The sequence below is a fragment of the Balaenoptera ricei genome, chromosome X (assembly GCF_028023285.1).
Source record: "Balaenoptera ricei isolate mBalRic1 chromosome X, mBalRic1.hap2, whole genome shotgun sequence".
NCBI classification, from domain to species: Eukaryota; Metazoa; Chordata; class Mammalia; order Artiodactyla; family Balaenopteridae; genus Balaenoptera; species Balaenoptera ricei.
Window position 1 is genome coordinate 20,492,049 of NC_082660.1, and position 5,071 is coordinate 20,497,119.

The window sequence follows — 5,071 nt, forward strand, 5'->3', positions numbered from 1 at the left end:
GGGAATCAGGAAATTGGGTGGTCCCTTGAAGTTGGAGAGTTTTGCATGTTCCTTTGACTGGGAAGCATCCAGTAATAAATCTCGGGTTCATAAATATCATGGGGGAAAAAAAACTAAAAAAGGAAGGCTGAGCTAAAGAAAGTCAAACGGTTTGGGCAGCAGGTGCCCTCCGTTCTAAATTAGGACAAGAACAGTCGTGCAACTGCAGACTCTGAAACAATAAAAGGCAGAGGACTCAACAGTACTCTGAAAAGGTATTCCATTGTGATGTATTTTGATCTGAGTCTGTTCTCATTCTATTAAAAGAAAAGTCTCTCTTTGGTGGGAACTAAAAACAAAATCTGATTCATATTGAATTTTTTCCCAAAAGTTACACAAAGGGAAATAATAATGCCAACTGTGAGAATTGAAGTGGAAATCAGATCTCAGCCCGACTAGAACAACCAATGGGGACAATAGACAATAACTGTGACTCTAATGAAATTCATTTCTCAGCTGAAGGCACTGGGCCTATGTTTCTCTTGCTCTATTCTTAGTACTAAATTTAACTTTTTCCCTTTCAGGGAAACAGCTCTCTTCAGTTTGAAACAATAGATATTCACACTGCATTCCATATTTTCTGGGTTCTCAGTGTTGCCTAAAATGTCATGACCTCCTCTCTTCCCCCACAATATTTCTCCTTCTGCAGCGGGGGTGGGGGGTGGTGGTGTCACAGCTGTTTTCAGCACATGAGAGTGGAGAGTCGGGGTAGGCGGTGCAAATCTACGCAGCAGGAGCAGTAGTGATGAAGTGAGGGGAAGGCACAAAAGCTGTATCTTACTCATCTCTTCCTCTCCAGTGCTATGCTGCCATTTGCTGGCATTCAGGAAATTTTGCTGAATGAATAGGACAGACAAATTTGGTATCTTTCTACACATGAAAATGAGCTAAAAGTTTTAAAGTAAAAGTGGTTGTTGCATTATGACACCTCAATAAATGCTAAGGGAATGTGTGGCTGAATGAACTAGATTTCCTAGTAACCATGCCCGCTGTTGCCTTTTAGGCTGTTGTGGTGCAGGGCCTAGCTGCCTACCAAATACACTCTCCAATTCTCTCTCACATTAAGAGAATCCCAGTTTTTCACTTGGCATATTGCTTCTCAGCTAAAAGACATTTGTCAGACTCGGTTGTAGCTCGGTTAAGTTATAGTCAACAAGTAAGCTGAAGTAATGGGTGGAAGTTCTGGGAAGTCTTGGAAGGGAGGTGGCATATGCACCATCCTCTCTTCTTCTATTCTGCTGCTTGGAACTATGGTGTGATGGCTGGAGCTCCAGCAGCCATTTTAGACCACAAGGATGAAGAGTCTATCCTAGAGATGGCAGAGTGGAAAGCTGAAGGGAGCCTTAGTCCCTATGACCATGAAGCTGTCACACCAGCCCTTGGACTTACTTCTAAGGTTCTTTTATTTGAGAAATAAACTTCTGTATTTTCAGCCACTAGTTTTAGGCTGAACCCAATCCTAAGAGATACAGCTGTGATCTCAGAAAATCAAGAACTAGGGGAGAGGTCTCAGATCCTCCCCTTTCTCTCCTTAACACATCAAACTCAGTTTAGGGAGGGTACCAGTCCTCTACCTTACAAAGGTACCCCTTTGTTTTCATGATATATTCCTGTATTACTGCAAAGGTAGTTTAACTTGACTGGCAGACTCCTGGCTCCTGACTCCTCTTCTGTATTGCTAGAAGCCAGGTCAGTGCCATGGTGCTTACCAAAGACTCCCCTTGGCCTCTCTGCTGCCTTCCCTTGTGACCTCTTCTAGGCCTGCCTTCTCCCTACGGCAAAACTGTCCAACACCCTCTTGCAATCTGATTAAACTGATTCACAGTGAGAATGAATGACTAATAGTCTTCATCTAGGGAGAAGGGTAGGCGAGCACACATTCTATGGGTGTATAATTCAGAATGCATTTGTCACTCGGGGAGAGAGAGAGTGGAACATGGTTGTAAAATGATTTGTGAGGTCACACAGGCGGTGAGGCACAGGCCTGGGACACGAATCCAGGCCTTCTACCTCCTGGTTCAGTGTTCTTTCCTTCAAGCCAAGGAGTCAGGCACACTAGGCACTCCACTTCAAAACTGGTGTTGCCATGTCCAGGAAGAGCATGTGGAGGGTGAGACGAGTGCCTTATGAGCTCTGCCAAGTTATAATCTGTTGGCAGAGCTGCAGCCACAGGAGTGGGAAGCACATGGGGATGATCACAGGCTGAACTTTTAACCCAAAGGCTCTGAGCGGCACATGATGGGAAAGGGAAGAGGCTCCCACTGTGTGCACGTGACTTCTCTCGTGTGGCTCTTTCACGGAAGGCTTGCGAGGAAGAGATGAAACTGCCCAGAAGGCATCTCTATTGCTTCTTCCAGGGCTAAATTTGTGGTATGGGTCTCATATCTTCTTGGTGATATTCAAAAAACAGGCTACATAGAAATCTTTTTTTTAAGTTGTAAAATTAACATAATATAAAATTTACCATCTTAACCATTTTTAAGCATACAGCTCAGTGTCATTAAATACATTCACACTGTTGTGCTACCATCAAAACCATCCATCCACAGGACTCTTTTCATCTTCCCCAACTGAAACTCTCTCCTCATTAAACACTAAGCCCCCGTTCCTTTCTCTGCAGCCCTCAACAATCACCATCCAACTTTCTGTCTCTATGAATCTGACTACTCTAGGTGCCTCATATAAGTAAAATCATACAGCATTTGTCCTTTTGTGTCCAGCTTATTTCACTTACCTTAACGTCTTCAACGCTCATCCACGTGGTAGCATGTGTCAGAATTTTATTCCTTCCAGGGCTGAATTATGTTTCATTGTATGGATAGATATAGGAACTGTTTTTAAAGAAAAGATACATACATGTGTATATAAACAAAGACACTGAAGTTATGTGATACTGTACAAAGGGGTTGAATTTTGAGTCTATGCCCCATGCGGTGAGTATAGAAGGAGCTGGTAGCCTTGCCACATATTAGGTGCCAGTGGAGAGAGAGAATACAACGTGGGCCCGTCCTCCAAGACAGCTCACAGTCAACCTGGGAGGCAGACACAAGTAGCTTTAATACAATATGACAAACATTACATCAAAATAGAGGCGAAACAGAGGAATTCTCCCCAGGAGGCGTCAGAATGATTACAGGGTGACCTTTGACTAGGCCTTTGAGAACAACGAAGTCGGGAGTATCTGGACTGGCTATCTCAATGCCAGGACTGAAACTCTCACAGGTGTTATGTGGGGTTCCTGTTGCAATGGTGGCGAAACAAATTATACCCAAACTTGGAAGCGGAAAAACAGCCATTTATTTATGCTCATGGATTCTGTGAGTCGTCAATTCCATCGCGGCTCAGCAGAGACAGAGGGTTGCTGCTCCACTGCACCTCGGCTGGAAGACCTGAAGCCTGGCTCAGTCGCATGTCTGACAGTTGATGCTGGCTGTCTGCCAAGATCATAGCTGGAACCATCAGTGGAACACCTACACTTGGCCTCTCCGTGCGACCCGGGCTTCCTCACAGCATGGTGCCTGGGTTCTGAGGGCAAGCTTAGTGAGGCAACCAGGTGGAAGTCACATTGCCTTTTCTGACCTAACCTCAAAAGTCATGCAGCTCACTTCTGCTGCATCCAATTTGATATGAGGAAATCACTAAGGTCGGCCCGCACTCAAAGGGAGGAGAATTAGATTCCTCCTTTTGGTGGGAGGTATGGCCAGGTTCTACAATAACATGTGGAACCAGAAATACTGCTATGGCCATATCTGATCATAGCAGGTTTGGCGGTACGTGCCTGAGGCTGGAACTATCTTGGCATGGGGACTCCCTGTGGGACAAAGGCCGAGTCCATGAGTACAAATCAGCTACAGGAATATAAAGAGTGGTAATCTTAGGCCACCATTCCAGCCCTTGCAGTGACTAATTTCAGTAGTGAGCAGGTGGTAATGGTCATGTGTCTATCTTTCATTTAGGACTGACCGATTCAGACCTAGTAAGCCCCTTGGGTTCTTGAATACAATTTGGGGGAGGGGCTTGAGAGAGAGAGTGCAATATTGGATTGGCTACTAATTTGGGTATGTGGCTGTTTGAGCAATTAACTTGGTTACAGGGAAGTGACATTTGTACCTCCAAGCTGGTGAAAAGGTCATACCTACTACAACTTTCATATGCTAATTTGTGGGCCTACCTGCCCCTCCCACCAGATTAGAAGCTCTTTTAAGGACAGGACCCATCTTACCTGGTCTCCCCAAAGGATTTAACAACAAGCTTGGCCTCTGGAATCACACAATTCTTTTTTTTTAACATCTTTATTGGAGTATAATTGCTTTACAATGGTGTGTTAGTTTCTGCTTTATAACAAAGTGAATCAGCTATACATATACATATATCCCCATATCCCCTCCCTCTTGCATCTCCCTCCCACCCTCCCTATCCCACCTCTCTACGTGGTCACAGAGCACTGAGCTGATCTCCCTGTGCTATGCAGCTGCTTCCCACTAGCTATCTATTTTACATTTGGTAGTGTATATATGTCCATGCCACTCTCTCACTTCGTCCCAGCTTACCCTTCCCCCTCCCGGTGTCCTCAAGTCCATTCTCTACGTCTGCGTCTTTATTCCTGTCCTGCCCCTAGGTTCTTCAGAACCATTTTTTTTTTAGATTCCATATGTATGTGTCAGCATACGGTATTTGTTTTTCTTTTTCTGACTTACTTCACTCTGTAAGACAGACTCTAGGTCCATCCACCTCACTACAAATAACTCAATTTCATTTCTTTTCATGGCTGAGTAATATTCCATTGTATATATGTGCCACATCTTCTTTATCCATTCATCTGTCGATGGACACTTAGGTTGCTTCCATGTCCTGGCTATTGCAAATAGAGCTGCAATGAACATTTTGGTACATGACTCTTTTTGAATTATGGTTTTCTCAGGGTATATGCCCAGTAGGGGGATTGCTGGGTCGTATGGTAGTTCTATTTTTAGTTTTTTAAGGAACCTCCATACTGTTCTCCATAGTGGCTGTATCAATTTACATTCCCACC